At 41.4% G+C, this 17836-nt stretch overlaps 1 long non-coding RNA gene across 1 annotated transcript; it reads right to left on the bottom strand.

Moving 5' to 3' along the window:
* Positions 1–11310: 11310 nt before the first annotated feature.
* LOC116716050 (uncharacterized) lies at positions 11311–14724 on the bottom strand. Its single transcript, XR_004338377.1, has 2 exons — positions 14617–14724; positions 11311–14585 (listed from the first exon to the last, which is right to left on the bottom strand). It is a non-coding gene; the product is annotated as an uncharacterized LOC116716050 (long non-coding RNA).
* Positions 14725–17836: the final 3112 nt, after the last annotated feature.

A 17836-nucleotide genomic window follows, 5' to 3' on the forward strand; every position in this document is an offset into this window, starting at 1 on the left:
GGACGCCGCTCGGGGAGATTAACGACAACGCCGATCGGGACGCGATAATCTGAAATTGCCTCCTTTCACAGATCTCTAAATCCAGACCGGGTGACAGCGGAGAGTCGCCACGGCGACGTCAGGCGGTCAGCGCTGCTGGAGACTGTGAGCCGCCGTGCCAGTCAGCATCAGCGGCGAGTCAAAGGCCTGGGAGTTAATCTGAAGTTGAGGAGTTGATGCCTCGTAGATTAGAGGTCGTTAGATTATCTGTGGAAAGGCTTTAAGAGTTTAGATTTGTGTCGGAAGCCGTTTATTTAAGGTTTTAGAGATTTACTGAACCGCTTCTCAGTTTAAACTCTGATCTGCTCTGGGTGAGGACCAGTTCCCAGACCAGTAGCTGCTGGGATTCAGACATCCTCCCTTTATGGAGCTTTATGAGCTCTGATCAATCGGATCGAACACCAGAATTTATAGTTCCTTAAAATCTCTTAAATTCATTGGAAAATAAGTAATTGTCCTTAAATAGCCGAGTCACAGGTCTTAAACTTTAACTTGACTATTTGATTTTGCTCATTATGAAATTTGTCTTCTTGGACTTTCCTGTCAACCAAAAATGTGATTCATTACAATCTTAATAATAAAGGTCATTGTGGCTACCGCTAACTAGCTGCTAATAAACCCTTGCTAGCTATCTTCTGTGCAAAAACGCTTTGCACTGTCATATAAAATATGCAATTTTCTTTTATAATGTCTGTATTATACATCTCCTAAATTTGTCTAAACTAATTGATCTTATTTTTTTTTTCTTCTTGGACTTTTTCAGGCAAAACTTTGAGTCGTTACATTCAGACTCAAGATAATTGTGCCTACTGCTAACTAGCTGCTAATAAACCCTAGCTAGCTAGCTTACTTGCAAAAAATCTGTGCACTTTATAATTTCTGTTGTTATACAGGTCTTAAATTTCAGTCATGGTCTCATGAAAAGGTCTTAAAAAGTCTTAAATTTCAGTCAATGAAACAGAATTATAATAATATTACTGTATTTTTGGTGCTTTATTTCCTCATTATATATGTTAGTTTCTGACGTTAAAAGAAAGATTTGATGCTTTGAAGAGCCATGAACCCAAACACTAAAGGTGGAAGCTGGGATACGAATTAGGACATACCAGCCTCCACAGGAAATATTTCCTGATTAAATACGCAGCAGGATGGGGGTAAAGGGCTTACAAAATACACCTCTTTTGCAATATAAACAGGGTTTTAATCTAAATTGTGTACACAGTGGCGATAGTTCAGCTGGAGAGCCTCAGGTCTTAGCTCACTAATATGGCAAACAGCTCCGATGCAGATATCACTCACAGGAGCCCAAAGTAAATACAGCTCTGCGATTCTTCCAAGGTAACAATCGAGCTTGTGTACGATATGATGGAGCGCACAATCCCCCGCCATTAAACACTGGTTCAAATATTTAGATTTCCCCACGGTGTAAATATAACAGAAAGTTTCACAGTTCTGGCATTGTTTGGAAGGCCGAGGAACACGTCTGAGTTATAAATGAGCGCCCGGTGACAGGTGGCCACGCAAAAACCAAGAGCGTCGAGGGCCTCAAGGTAAACAGAGCGCCGCAACAATACGGGCTGACGTGTTTGGGTCCAGAATGCCGGTTCTTTCTGTCTACATACCAAAAAGACACACTTTCAAAATGTTGCCTTTTTCTGCTGTGGGTTGAAACGGCTCCAGCTAGCTTTCACCAACTCCCTCTATCCACTAGATTTACTCAGGAGTCGTAGTCCGAGCAGCATCGGTAATAACATCTATATTTCACGATTACGGATCTTCCGACGGAGAATCTTGTTAAAACTGATGGTTTTTGATGGCAGAAATAGATCAATAAGTCTGCATTGGAAAATAAGCACCTTATTTTTAATAGAAGAATCATATGTAACTGTAGAGGTAGGCGATGCTAACTAAAAAGCTAGCCATGCTAACTCTAGAAAAGTAACCATAAACATTAGTTTCACAATAGTTAAACCATTATACCAACATTATGTTTAGCAGAGCCTAATGCTAAAGCACCATGCTAGCATTGTATGTATTGTTTTTAATGCTTACGTGCTATACCAACAGAAGCTAATGGTAAAACACAAACGTAAACCGTTTTGACGTCCACCATTAGATTTTTGGCCTTCGTTTCTTTCTTTATCGGAGTCGCTGCCTCAAAGAAAAGGCGGGAATCTCCATAGCAACTGGGAGGGTTTTATGTACTCTGAGTTTTATTGTCACGTTTCTCAGCAGGTTTTTCATACTAATGTTAATTAGTTGAGTGATATGTAGCAGAATTATTAGCAACAAGTTTTTCTTTGTTATATTAATCTGTTGAAGTTGCTTCCAAAAACTTCCAGTTCATTTTTCTGAACTGATACCAGTTGGATAAATGAGCTTCAGTGAGGCATCAAAGCCGGGTTAGAAGAACCTGTCAGCACTTCTGCAGCCTAAATGAAACTGGACCTAAACGCGTCCGGAGGCGCCGCAGCAGAAAGTCGTCTTTTGATTCAAACGGCAGCAGAATCCACTTCTCTGAAAGAAACGAAGAGGTTCGTTAGAGTCTGATGTGAACGGCTGTCCAATAACGATGAATTACAGTGGAGGGAGGAGAAAAGGAGCTCATTTGTAATGCAAACCTTTAATACTCCTGACTGAGGAGGCCTGACATGCTGAGGTGTAATGTCAGCTATCGATTGATCGGCGGTCGGGTGTCTCGGTGTCAGGCCCCATTGACATTCTCTCATCTTACGACGAAGGGAACTTGTTATATCTGTTTACGGCCACACGTACGTGCCAGGAACTCGGCGGCCGCTCGCTCCTCCGTCAGCCTGCTTTCTGGGAAGACATCGTAACGGATCTCGTGGCGCGTCGGCCGCGGCTCGGCTGTTGACTGTAAGTGCCAAGACAATTGATCACCTTCCTCCTCCTCTGCGACACAAACTCCCATTGATAATCTGAGATCTGCAACGGTTTGAGTTGCAGGGCAGCGATTAATCTAAATATAAGATTTTACACATAATAGGGCTTTTTAAATAGATGTCTAATAAAAAGTGCAACCCTGTATGGAACCCCAGCAATGCCACAAATTGTTAAAAGTTGAACATAATACTATAATCAACAAGCAGATATAAATCAAAAATCTTTAATTCATTTATATGGGAGTGCCATAACAGTATCCAAGAAAATAAAAATATTTTTCATTTTCAATCGTATGCAGCAACAATTGTTTTTTTTTTTTTTAAAACTGAATAATATAACAAGCAATTAAATTCTTTAAAAAAGCTATTAAGAAATGTTTATTTATATGGGACCACCTGTGTGCCATATTTTGCGGCAATATCCCAAATATGTAATTTTTAAAAAGTATGTTGATCATAAATGAATTCCAACAATTTATTTTTCAAATTGAATCTAATTTTAAACCAGCAGTTGAAATAATTTCTTTTAAAAAATAAGAAAAATATGCATTTTGTATGGAACCACAATTTTCTAAAAAAGTTTCTTTTTTTCTTCAAAATAGATCATTTTTAGTAGGTGTTGATATACTTTAAAAAGTTGTTTTTTTCTGTTTATTAAGTGAAAATTACAACTCTCTATGGAATCCTCACAATGCCACCAATATTATTTCAAACAAATCGAAATAGAAACAAGCAGATGTAAAATTTTCTTCTGAAAAAAAAAATTAAATGTTTGTTTTGTATGGAACCACCTGTGTGCAAATGTTTCTCCAAAATATATCAGTTTATGATATTTATTCTATAAAAAGTACAAAATACTTTACATTTTATGTATTTAATGCCAGATTAATGTTTCAAAGTTGAATGTAAATATAAATCCCTCCAGGTTGTGTCCTCGGCCCTTTTACTTTTCACATTAACACACTATTGTAGGTAAACATATGGAGAAAAACAGCGGATTTATTTTCCAGATGATAATATAGTCATAGATTTACAGTTTATTTATAATAGTAATGATTTCTCATTTTCTGTGTTTGGTTTTTATTTGTTTTCCAGGCCTTTTTTTTCTCTTTAATAAACATACTCGTATTATCTGTAATTTAACTTGATCTTCTTTCTTGTCGTGTTTTGTTCTTCCCGCTTCTTTGTTCATCGATTGATTTGCTTCACGCCTCGGGGCCGACATCGTTTTACCTCGCAGCTTTTCCTCGTTGCTTCCTTCTTTTTATCCAAAATCAAACTCCATCCTTCCGCTCAGCTGCTTCCTCTCATTCTGTTCTCCGTCCTCCTCCCTCTCTCTGATCGCTGACCTGCAGTTTATCTCATCGCGCATCACACCTCCAGAGCCCGCTCTTCATGCATGCATGCACTCCTGCACACGCCGCATATGTATTTTCTCAAAACAAACACACAAACACCCGGAGCAAGCATGTGTTGTTAGGTGACAAGCCTCCCAGCGCCGTGTTTTCTATAAAAATAAAAGCAGAGAGGAGGTGCGCGCCCCGCGCTCCGTCCCTCTCGGCGGGAGTTATCGATTGTGACGTGCGCTCGCAGTGCACCTTCCCAGTCGCCTGTCAGCCAGATGCGTCCTGGCAGGTCCGCCCCCTGACAGCTCCCGCGTGGCGGCGAGGTTCCAGGGGCGCGGCGGTGTCAGAGGAGGTTGGGTGGGGGCAGAGAGACGGAGGCAGCTGGCGGGGCTCTGGCCCTGGTTCCCGTCCCTCAGCCTGCAGAAGGTGAACCTCGACCCCCATCCGGTTTGCCGCTCAGCTGTCGTCGCTACAAGGTGAGCGCAGCTGCCTGCGCCGGTTAGCCTCCATGTGACGATGCCCGGGTTTGTCGTTCTCACCCCGAGAAGCCCCTCGGGAGGAGAACGAACCGCTTCGGTTTGCTTTTCACCGCCGCGTTTAGCAGAACAAACTCCCCCCCTGAACCTCCACCTGTTTAATGCCAGCGCCTCCAGAAGGTGCATCCTGTGCCGGAGCAGACAGGTAATGAGTTAGCTCGGGGGATGCCGCCATCGCTGCACGCCTGTGAGAGTGTGAAATTACCTGACACGGCTTTCAGCGGCGTCTGCGTGTGTCGGCGGCCGTGGGATTTCTGCACACATGTTCACACAGAGAGAGAGAAAACGCAACATATGCTGCTCAGCGAACGCCGCAGTCCGACGCAGCGCCAAAAACTTTCTCAATTTCATGCTAATGTCGGAAAAACACGAGTTTGCAACAAGACATGTGTTTTAAATGACACTCCAGTAAGTTTGTTTCCGTGATAAGAGAGCATTCATTCAGCTTCTACGCTCCACAAATCTGGAACAAACTTCCAGAAAACTGAAGAACACCCGAAACACAGAGTTCCTTTAAATGTAGACTAAAAACCCAGATGGTTAGAGTGACTCTTGAAACATAATCAATGAAACATTGACCAACAGTTTGACGTGACGACGGGATTTATAAAGTTAATCTCACTTTCTCTTTACCATAAAATGGCACAATTTCACATTTTTACCAGATTTTTGCTTCACAGGAAATTTCAGAAAAACTTACTTTGGTGACAGGATGAGGAAGTTCCTGTTCCTGTCTTCTTCTTCATGGTCTGTGCCAGTGGTAACATCCAGCTGCCATTGCAGTTTAGTGAAATAAACCAATTTAGAAAGAAAAACCTCATCCTAGCACCAAAAAGCTGTTATAGAAAAGAGTTTTTGTTTAAATTGACGTGTTTCCATTAATAGACATTATTTTTATATTGGATAAGTGATCGTTCATTAGCAGTGAACATCCTGACCAGTGAGATTAATAACCAGGATGGATCAGAACAACCCAGAAACGCCAAACGCATCATAAATAATAATCAGCTGAGAGTTGCAGAGGATAACCTCCATCCTCTCCTCGCTATCTCCGTCCATTCGTCTTGGAAAAGGAAATTACTGGATCCAATACAGTCTGATAGGAATCTGTGTTGGGTTGTGAACGCTGCCTGATACAGGCGGCGGTTTCCGGCTGCGCGCCATCCGTCATCCGGAGGTCGCTCCGCCGGTCAAGCTGTCCGACGCGCTGAAAGATGGCCGCTCCGCGGCGCCATCCGTTAGCGGGTAAGGTTAGGAAGTTTTTAAAAGTCAAAGAAGTGATTTCTATCTGTACTTTGGTTGATGTCAAAGTATTTAGTAGTTTGTTTGTGAGACATCAGTTCACAACAAATGGCGACTAAAGGCATTTACAGACAAACTCACTCGATTTATGAACAGAAACAGAAAATTAATCATAAAGAGTCAACAGACATTTCAATTCAATCCTTAGGAAAGAGTTTATTTTATCATTTTTAAAAGTTTTTATATGGATGGATGGTTGGATGGATGGATGGATGCCCTGCTGATATCTCTCTTGTTTCTGGAAATGCCGAGTCATGACCTGTGAATGCCGAGTCATGGCCTCTGAATACCGAGTCATGACCTGTGAATGCCGAGTCATGGCCTCTGAATGCTGAGTCATGGCCTCTGAATGCTGAGTCGTGGCCTCTGAATGCTGAGTCGTGGCCTCTGAATGCTGAGTCGTGGCCTCTGAATGCTGAGTCGTGGCCTCTGAATGCCGAGTCATGGCCTGTGAATGCTGAGTCATGGCCTGTGAATGCCGAGTCATGGCCTGTGAATGCCGAGTCGTGGCCTCTGAATGCTGAGTCATGGCCTCTGAATGCTGAGTCGTGGCCTCTGAATGCTGAGTCATGGCCTGTGAATGCCGAGTCATGGCCTGTGAATGCCGAGTCATGGCCTGTGAATGCCGAGTCATGGCCTCTGAATGCTGAGTCATGGCCTCTGAATGCTGAGTCGTGGTCTTGGTGTGTCGTTTCCTCCAGTCTCATCCCAACAGCAGAATCAGATTCAGAGTCAAACCTGAAGTTCTCTGCTCAGACGGATACATCTTCCTGGACCGGTCAGATGTTTCTGGTCCAAACCCGGATAACGTTCTGCTCTCCATTCCACCCTCGTTTCAGAAACTCTTCATCTCAGAGTTGTTGACACTTTTCCCCCTGAGATCCAAGGTTCAGGATTTCATGCATTTTTAATTCCTTATTAAGGCGAATGAGGCGCTGGGGGGGTTTCTGTGATCACTGCCACGTTTTGACAGACCTGACCTCCCCTGCTGGGGTTGGGGGGATTACCGGGAACAAAAGTTGGCCCAGGCGTCGCCGTGCCGACGCTTACGGCGGCGCGGACACGGATTAGGAGGAAATCTTCCTCAGCCATCAGGAAATGGTGTGCAGACATAATGAACACGCTTTCATGGAGCGGGGAATCATAAATCGTTAGAAATGCAGATTTCTGGATGTTTCTCTCTCTTAAAGCAGGTCAAAGGTCACCGGAGTCTGGGTGCTTTTCTGTCCTTTGCTGTTGGTTGCAGAGTTTCCATTTTATTATCCAAGAGAAACTCATCTCAAAGTAACCTGCTGTCAATTAGCTGCTGGATGGATGGATGGATGGTTGGTTGGATGGATGGATGGATGGATGGATGGATGGATGGATGGATGGATGGATGGATGGATGGTTGGTTGGTTGGATGGATGGATGGATGGATGGATGGATGGATGGTTGGATGGACGTGTGAAGCAGTGAATCTTCCGTCATGTAAATTTGTGGATGTTTTTTCTCTCTCTCTCTCCTAAAGCAGGTCAAAGGTCGCTGTACTCTTGTTATATTTTCCCTGTTTTCTCCGTCTTCTGATCCCACGGAGCCTCATGTCGCCCCATCCTGCTCTCAATTAGCTCCCAGTGCTCCCAGTTAATGGAACTTTTGATTGGGGGAACTCCAGGTTCCTGGCTGACGGGTTGTTGACCCTCGTTCTTATCTGCCGTTGCAGAAAGACGAGTTGCTCTGTTGCTTTATGCATTTTGCCACATGGCAACCTGTGTTGTTAGTTGCCATCTCTGAAAGCAACGAAGATCTTTATGTTTGTTTTCTGTAGGGAAAAGTTGAAATTGACGGACATGTTGACCAACAAACTTCTCTGATGTTGTTGATATGTTACCATAGAAAAATCAATCAAGTTGATTTGTGTTGCATGTTTCAGCAACAAGGCAGTTCAAGTTGCTTTAGATCATAAAAACACCAATAACAGAATCGTAAATTTTAAATCCAATGTTGGGCAATGTTCCAGATGTCAACAGCAACTCTAAGTTGTCGGGGTTTTAATGGCGGCTTGTGATATGGGCGGTTGCCCAGGGCGGCATCAGAAAAGGGTTGCAACATAAAAAGCATCTTCAGTTGCTAACAAGTTTTCAACATGGAGGAAGTTTCCTTTAGTTGCTCCTGAATAATGTGGCAATTTATTATTGCTACACAAAAACCAGGAAGTTTTGTGAATGTTAATTGGTTGGAGTGTGGAAGGGGGAGGGGCTTAAGGAGACGCCATTCCTCCACGACTGCATCCAACCATCCATCCATCCATCCATCCATCCAACCAATCAATTGTTCATCCAACCAGCGGCCCCCGGACCTCCATGTAGTCTCAGACGTTCGAAGTCCTTCAGAGTGAGGAAGAGTTGTTCCTCTTCCTCAGGTCAGAGGTCAGTGAGTCTCCATCGTTCCATCAGAGGCTCACATGAATCCTCAGCCTGCCAGGCATCTTCCTCCTCCTCCTCTTCCTCTGGAGCAAACGTGTCACTGACTTCCTCTGCTGCTTGTTGGCAGCCATGTTGGAGGGAAGGTGACCAGATCAAAACACGAGAATCATTTCTGTAGTTTCCAAAGAACGGCTTCAGGTGGAATCGTTCTGCAGTGGGGATGATGCTGCCACTTCTTCTTCTTCTTCTTCTCCTCCGTTTACCTAATGATGTGGAGGAGAGGAAGAGAGGAGTAAACAAAACACAAACGGCGAAGAAATGCGCTCTGACAATCTCTCCTTCCCTGCGGCGGCCGGATGCCAGAAAGGAGTTTGTTTCCTTCGGAGATTCGTTTCCCTGGAGATGCCAGGAAAAGAGAGAGAGAGAAAGAGAGAGAGAGAGAGAGAAGAAGAGAGAGAGAGAGAGAGAGAGAGAGAGAGAGAGAGAGAGAGAGAGAAAGAGAGAGGGGGGACAGCAGGACAAAACGCTGCGGTCATGAGACAGTCGCTCAGAAATGGGTCAGAATCACCAAACATCTCTAATCTCTACAACTTTCTCTGTCTGTGTCACTTGGTTGGTGGTGAAAATCCTTAAAACTTCAACAAACCTGGCAACCACTTCCACTGATTAAAACGGGTGGAAAGAAATTTAAAGGGATTAAAAATGTTGAAGTTTTTCACTAAATATCTCCAAACTCATCTCTTAAGAACCGTTAGACATTTTTAAAGTTCATCATTGCAGATTGAGAGGAAAAAATAAGAAATTTTAGTTTAGAAAATCTAAAAATTCCTTGGAAAAGAAATAAAAAATGTAGAAATGAAATTCAGAAATGTGATAAGAAAAAACTCTAAAAATTGTGAGTTATAAAATGCAGAAAGGTTCTGTGACTGTTTGGAGTTCAACAGTCAAATTCTAAATTAATTTCTTATCACAGTTTCTCCCTCCACTGAATTTTCCATTGAGGTCATAGAATACAGTATCACTCGCTTATTATTTTGCTTCCAGGTTTCTTTAGAAAGGATGCAGTTACTGTTTACTGGACAAGTGTAAAATCCTTGTTAATAGTCTTATTTGCCCTACTACTTGTTTTCTTCCACTCAACTTTCCATTTATGTTGTAGGAAGTGATGTATCATTTATTTAAATGAATTTCTTGCTCATCTTTCATGTGGAAGTATTCACTGACTGTTTTGTGGAAAAGTTTCAATTCTTTTTAAATGTCTTATTTACTCATCTCTGACCACACGTTTTTCTTCCACCAAACTTTCTATCAAAATGCTAAAAGTTCAGCATCTTGTACCTTTTCTTCCTCTCACTCTTCTTGTGGAAATGTCGCCTTACTGTGGTAGCTGTGGAATCCTATAGTCTTATTTACTAACTTCAAATAGTATTTTTCCCTCCACTGAACTTTCCATTTAAATGTAGAGTCAGGATGTAGGGTTCTATTTCCTGTGGAAATCTTCAATGACTGGTGAACAGCTGCAAATTCCTCTAATATACTCCTAATAGTTCATTTTCTACTATATAATTTGTCCTTCCACTGAACTTTCTATTGAAATACAGTCTCCTGTTTGTTGCTTTTTCTCCTTATATCTGTTTTTTATGTGAGTTTTTGTTTGTGGAATATCATCACAATGAAGTGATGGTCATTTTTTGAAGGAAATATCTGGAATAATTTAAATTCTTTCATTCATTTTGATGAAATTAGCTCAACTCGTTGCCAGGTTTGCTGAAGTTTTAAGGATTTTGTCTTTGAGCTGCAGCTTCATCTCCTTTCTGATGTTTTTGCTTCTAGAAATGTGAAAACCTGCTCACACGTTTTCCTCTGCAGGACGAACTCTTTTTAGTTTCCCTGAAACATTTCGATGCGATCAGAACCAAAACGAATCGTCCCAAAGTTTCCTGCCGTGTCGCTCGGCCCGCTCTCAATAATTCAGCGTCCGTCTGCCGCAACGCAAACAAACGGAATAAAACATGGACGCAAATACGAACAAACGGCATCCCAAAGAAACAGAGAAGAAGAAGAAGAAGAAACCCAGAGCGCCCGGCGTTTTGGAGCGACAGTGTTTGACTGGCTGGACCAAACATCTTCCTCCTCCTCCCTCCTCTTCCTCAGCAGCGATGTGAAGCCAAATTACATTCAGGACTACAAAGCTGCAAAACAATAACTGGGATCCAGCAGCAGCAGCAGCAAATTGCAGTAAAATCTGAGTCTCTTTGTGTGAATTATTAATGAGGAACAAACCTAAAAAGACAAAAGCTGATGTGAGCGGCGGAGGAAACCGTAAAACCATAATTACACCAGAGAAGAAGAAGAGGAGGAGGAGGAAGGGAGCCAGAAAGTGGAGCTGTGGGCGCCATGTTGGGAGAAGTTTGATGATGTTTTCAGCAATAAGATGGAGACGCTGCAGAAACACCAAAGATAGAAAAATGTTTTATTGTGAATAACTTCAAAATAAGACCAAACTTTTCAGCAACACATATTAGCTTCATGTCACTCAATAATTCCTTAATATGATAATAAATTATAATTTGTCATGATATTCAATAAATTAAATTTATGTAATTATTTAAATGAAAGTAATATAAGTAATTAAATGTCAACAGTCCAATTATGTGCCTGGTTTATCTTTATATCACCAAAAGACAAAAGTCTGAGGAAGTAGTTTTATGTATTTTATAGAAATAAAGCAAAACAAACCTAAATGTAATTTTTAGGAAGATATAGTGGATTTCTTCTGATAATTAATTCCTTAATAATCATTAAAAAGAACAAATTTCGCAGGCAGATGATTTCATGACTCAAAATGGAAAATGTGCTAAAAATAAAATACTAGTTTGAAGAGATGATTCACCTGAAACGAGCTGCTCTGCGTCTGTAAAGAAGCTTTTAATGGAAAATGTTTGCAGTAAGTTGTAGATGAAATATTGGTTAATATTTTTGTGTTTTTGCAGTGTAGTAGTGATGAAATAATCTCTGATTTATCCATATTCCAAGTTTTCAATCAGACATCTCAGTAAAATTAGTTGGAAGGTAGAAATGTTTCACCTTTACACTGCAAAAAAAGAAAACCTTTACAAGTATTTCACATATTACACATGTCAGGTTTTCACATGTGATATTTAGAGAGAGTAAAAACAGCACAACTTGATTCATGTGAAATAAACCAGAGGAGGCTGGTTGGTTGGTTCTCTATCAGTTTTCAGCCTCACATAATCAACATTTTATATATTAGGAGAATAAAAATGTGAAAATCTAGAAACTGTATATATAGAGAGACGGATCTGAAACCTTAATCTGTAGTATAAACGCTGTAAAAATGATCTGATTCATAGAATCAAGTTTAGGTAGTTAAACCAGCTTATTTTAGTATTTAATGGATAGAAATTAATATATTTTGCTCATTTTAAAATAGTAGATGAAAGTGTTAAAATATGTAGAAAAAAGTTTGTATTAAAAGTAATTAACTGACTTAACGAGAGTAATGTAGCACAATTATAGTTACCATAATTATTCTCTGATGACTTTTAGTTATTATTTTTCAAAATGCTCATTTATTAACTTTCTGCAATGTGATGTAAAGAATTGTTGGACCAATTTAGGAAGTTAGCAAAAAGTGAAATCTAGTCGTGTGATTATCAGGTCATTGTCTTATTGTTGAAGTTTCTTTATAAATGAAAAGTGCATCTATTTATTTTAATGAATGTGAATTTGTATTAACAAAAATACAGATGTTAGACGTGTGCATCGAAAATGTGTGACCATCTGAAACTTGTGTTGTTGTGAAATCAGCCAGATGAAGTTTAGTTCTGTCATTTTAATTGTAACATGAAATTCAAAGTTATTTAGTGATCAGCTGTAATCAACCTAAAATCTAAATGTGTTTAAAGTTAAACTAGAGATTTAGGTAAACAATTAAGAAGAGATGTACGACTAGGGAACATTTTTTGTAACTTTCTACAACATAAAAGGTGGAAAGATTGTTTTTTTTTAGCATTTAATTGTAATTAGTAAAAGAAAAACCAGGACCAACTGGAAACTCTGGTGAAAAAGATGAAATCAAATAACAAGTGATTATTTTATAAAAGAATCCAAAGGTGTTCAATGTTTTTCTGAAATGTTTGTGGTCATTTTGTCATGACTTCTGAGAGTAGTCACACACACACACACACACACACACACCCCCTCTGGCCCGGTTCTTCTGCTCACAGCAGGCAGCCGCGTCCCTCAGGGATCCAGAACCGACCAGAGAACCGATGGTGGAGGAGTGTGTCAGTGTGTGTGTGTGTGTTTGTGTGAGGAAGAGGAGGATGAATGGAGGTCGAGCAGCTGATCAGCAGAGACTCTCTACTGTATTTCTGGTCCTGGATCAGCGGTTGGAATTTTCTGATCTGGTTCTGGTTCTTCATCACTGTAATAATTATAATATAATAATCCAACATGTCAAGTGATTGTAATCCAATCAAAGTCATAAGTTTTGTTTGTCTGTAGTCCAGTTGTTTACAGATGTGAGCCGGATTCCTTCTGGAGTGTTTGAGAGTGACCTTTGACCTGATGCAGCTCTTCTGAAGGGCTCCTCATAGAGGTTAAAGGTCACAATGATTTCTCTCTTGCTCCCTGGTCGATGCCGTCGCTGATGTTTTGTTTCCTGGTCTTCTTCTGCCCTCTAGTGGCGGATTGGTGGAAATGCAACTTCATTTTAAACCTTTATTATTCAATGCTGGTTATTGAGTAGCTTTCCATAATATTGGTGATATTTAGGTCATTAGACTGTATTTCAGTATTTTATCACCACAAACTGGATTAAATTTCTCTTTTCTGCTTTTAACAGTTTTCCTACGAAGTCACCAGTATCTGCAGTGAGATGCTGGCGACTCAGAGAAACAGTGAAGAGGAAAAGTTATACAGCAATGTGTTACAGGAAATATATAGCAGTACAAGAGTTATTTAATGTTTTCTGAATATATGTATTAAATATACAGAATCCCATTGGACAGATATTATCTGATGAAAAGGTTGAAATAGTTGCACTCAGCCAGTTTCCTCTAAGTCTATGTATGACATGATGTGTCTGTACTGTAAAAACACCAAATCGTATCAAGTGACGTTCTGTCATGTAGTTGAAAGGAGGAAGAATTAACTAGTCAGAAACGTATAGGAGATTTTTTCAGATCAGTAAAAGTCCTCAACATAGAGGAATAATTTGTTATAAGTCAACTAATTTAGCAATAGAACTATTGTATTAGTAAAACAAAGTCATCATTTCTATAAGTTTATGTTTGTTGTTTAAAGTCTGTAATAATATCTGCAGTAGAAACTGTGGTTGTTCTCTGTTTACAGTGTTCAGGTGGGACCGTCACAAATGTAAACCTGTTCAGTTCACTCAGTCTACTGGGACCTGAACTGGTTCCAGCGGCGCAGTTGAAGGTCACAGCTCTTTCTCACCCTCCTCTTCCTCGTCGGGGAGCCGAAGGTCGCCGCTGGGCTATTTGTGTTTCGTCTTTGCCATCATCCGTTTTATAAAACGACAGGGTGACGTAACTCTGAGGGGCGTCGGCCGTGCAACGTGACGCTTCCACGGATCGGGGAGGAAAAGGAGATCAATGGTTGCTCACGGATACAGAACCGACGTCATAAACGGCCGAAGTGCCAAATGTAGCCGGAGGCGCTCAGCGCGGCGTTTGTTCTGCTCAGCTTTGTGTCGCCAAGGAGCTTCGGAGAGACTCAACCGTTGCTATGGATGTTGTTGCTAACAAATCAGTGAACAGTGAGGACGGCTAATCAGACCACGAAAGGACAGGAAGTTCTTTGAATCATATTCAGTCATAATGTTTCTATTTTAAAGTGGATATTGGATGTAAAATGTGATTAGAAGATCATCTAGGAGGGTAAAAACAGGCAAACGATTTAAAGAGACACCTGCTTGTTTTTAGGCAATAAGTGAATCTTTTCTCTCCATAGGAAAAGGATTAGCTTCCAAATTCTCCTGATACCTCATTCACACTGTGCTGTTACCTAGCAACTCCAGTGGAGTTCTCCGTGTTACCTAGCAACCCAAGCAGAATTCCAGTGTGTTTGGTGAGCTGTACAATGGCTCCTGGAACAGACAAGTGTTCAGTTGTTGGTTCACCATCCAGAACCCACTGTCAGTATCTCTATGAGCTGTGCAGGAAGCACCACTTGTGCTTGTCAAATACGTAATGGTGCATCTGTTAGGAGCCATTGTCATGTCACTGATTTCTCTCCCCAGTAGTGTGTTTGAATTTGCTTCAGTCAGTCAGGTATATGCAGGTAGACGACCAGCTGGATGTTAGTATCTCTTATTGTCGGTAATCAAATGTTTAGCGAGAATCTTCCAAATCCAACATGTAACAGAGCGAAATGATGGAAAATCAATGTGTTGTGTGCAGAATCGAAGGTATTTAAGGAAATGTGTAACAGCATGAGTAGTTGAGGTTCAAAGGTCACAGAGTTCTTACAAACATTCCTTCTCAGTGACAATACAGAAGGCAGGAGAAGAAACACCGAGTCGCCATCGCAATCAAAACTCTTCATGTCTTTTCAACTCTTCATGACCTTAAGGGTCATAATGAATGGATCCAGTTGGTCTGGAGTTCAGCTGCCATTCTAAGAAGGTTCTGGTTTCTCACTCCACATCCTGTGTGTCATGTATTGGGAGGCTGATCTCATCATTATGTGTAGTTTCTATGTCATGAAAACCAAATCCTGAACTCAGCTGCTCGTGGCCTGTGTGATGAAACTCTCCCAGCTTCAACTTTACCTCCAACAAACTGAGGCCACACAGAACCGATCCGGTCCAGTTTGTTGTTCATCGTTTCCCCTCTGCACCTCACTGTCTATCAACGTTGCAGCAGAGTTCATGGAGGAGCAGCGAGTGATGTTTCAGTCTGTAGCTCTTCATGATTAGTTTCCTTTTGTGATGTAAAGTGTGGTGCTGTTCATCTCCTGTCGCCAGGCTTCAAATGGGAAACACACCAAGTGGAGAAGGAGCTGCAGCTGCTTCGTGTTCTCACTCCAGAATGAAGCCGAATCTTTAGTAGGTCTCAGCTTCTACCTCTGTGTAGTTTCACAGCTCTGCATGTTTCAAGATCTCTCTGTGTGTGAATGTGTTTAATGATGAAAAGAGCAATAATAGCTAATAATGCTAGCTGAAAGAATGAGTCAGTAAGTGGAGCTAATTTCACTGTTGGATAGTTTTATGTAATAAGTTAGTAATGTGAACCTGAAACAGTGAATGAAGAGCTTCTGCTAAAGCTACACTATGTAACAGAAGCTAATCCTATAGTGGAAAGTTAGACAGGATGTAGGTTTAGTAGAAAGAACACGTCTTCATTAGCAATGTCAGCTGCACAGTAGTACTGGATGTTCATATGTTCTGTATGTGGAAAAGATAATTTGGGGAGGAAAAGGAGACAGAAAGGAATGAATATATGGAGTAAATATTTCAAATAAGCATAGATGTAAATGTAGAAGTCAGAAGAAGGTGATGATGAAATAGTGGATGTTTTCTCATCAGTTTCAGGCCTTTCCAGTGTTTAAATAGAGATATTAGATGTAAGAAATAGGGTTGAAACTGATAGAGGACTGATTGTAATCTAGTCTTTGGACAAATAGTCATAATATCAAAATGCAGTCAGTCTCTGGAAACCTCCGACTCTAGATGGACTGGGATGTGTTGTGTGGTTCAGTGGCTCTCCAAACAGAGACCCACATGTGTTTTATCCTCAGGGTTGTTTCCATTTGTAGATGTGCAACATCATGCAGTGAGTTATGTGATCATCCTTGTTATTGCAGAGATGTTGGTTTTATAAGTGACCCTCTTGGTCTCCACAGTGTAGCTACATCACTAGATGTTCAGTGTCGGCTTTCACTGAAGGAGCAAAGTTCTCAGCTGCATCATGTTCATGTGATGCCAGGAGCCCAGAGCCAACCCAGCACTGCTGGTGTCGTCTCTTTATCTAGGCAACTACTGGCTCATTATGGCACACAGAGACGCCAAAGAAATGGGAGGTCCAGTCATTTATTTCTGTTCTTCTCAGGAGTCATGGTGAGGAGGATGCCCTTATGCCCTTATGCCCTTATGCCCTTATGCCCTTATGCCCTTATGCCCTTATGCCCTTATGCCCTTATGCCCTTATGCCCACCGGTCAAGGAGAGCGGAGCAGAAACTAATATATACTAAGCGTAGAGGAGGTTGTATGGTTAGACAGGGGAGTTTGAAGGGAGCAGTGGGACATGTAGAGACCTACACAGTTCAGGGTCCCTTGCACATCCTCTGACTGTTGGGGTGCAAGGGATCCTGAACTGTGTAGGTCTCTACATGTCCCACTGCTCCCTTCAAACTCCCCTGTCTAACCATACAACCTCCTCTACACTTAGTATATATTAGTTTCTGCTCCGCTCTCCTTGACCGGTGGGACCGACATTTCTGTAGAGCTCTACTTACCATGTGGAAGCAATAAAGGTGATGAAAACAGATTGTCTTGTGTTTGCTGCAACAAACCTTGCAGCCCATGAAGGATCGTTCACAGGTAAATGTCTTCATGATGCTGGAACAGCATCAAATTGCTCTGCACACCTGCCTCTTCCAACCTGTGGGAACACACACATTGATAAGGTTATTTAGGGAGGACTGATATACACCGCTAAATCATTAAAGATGATGATGGACTGGCAGAGCCGACCGCCAGGGATGTTAAGGAACACTTGGGAACTGCTGGTGGAGAGGAAACATTGATTGTGAACACATATCACCTTAGAACTGACCTCAATGCTTCCTAGCTGTGTTGGAGGTCATCTGAGGAAACACATCGCTATTCCATGTTAGAATGAGGAGGACATCATGCTTCTTTGACTGAAGAACATACTTCCAATTATTATATTTAGATTACTTTCATTGCTACTACAATTTACCAGTCTTGGACAGCATATATCAACTTCCTGCAGTCACAAAACACTGGAATGAAATGGCTTCTGACCTCTTTGTGTAGCTCAGTTCTGCAGAGCCTCCATTACCTCATTATTCTATTCAGGTGGTGCAGGAGAGAGAGACTCTGGAGGACTGGAGTGTGACACCCATGCTCTCAGTATTGACATGTGAACAACATTATATCCTTAATATCCCTAGGAACAAACCACTAGGCACATTGCATTTCACCATGTCAAATTCACAAAATATCTTGGTGTGAATGAATGAATGACTGATTGACTGAAGACACCAACATGGCCGGAACACCACATCTGAC

This window comes from Xiphophorus hellerii, chromosome 24, assembly GCF_003331165.1.
Source record: "Xiphophorus hellerii strain 12219 chromosome 24, Xiphophorus_hellerii-4.1, whole genome shotgun sequence".
Lineage (NCBI taxonomy): Eukaryota > Metazoa > Chordata > Actinopteri > Cyprinodontiformes > Poeciliidae > Xiphophorus > Xiphophorus hellerii.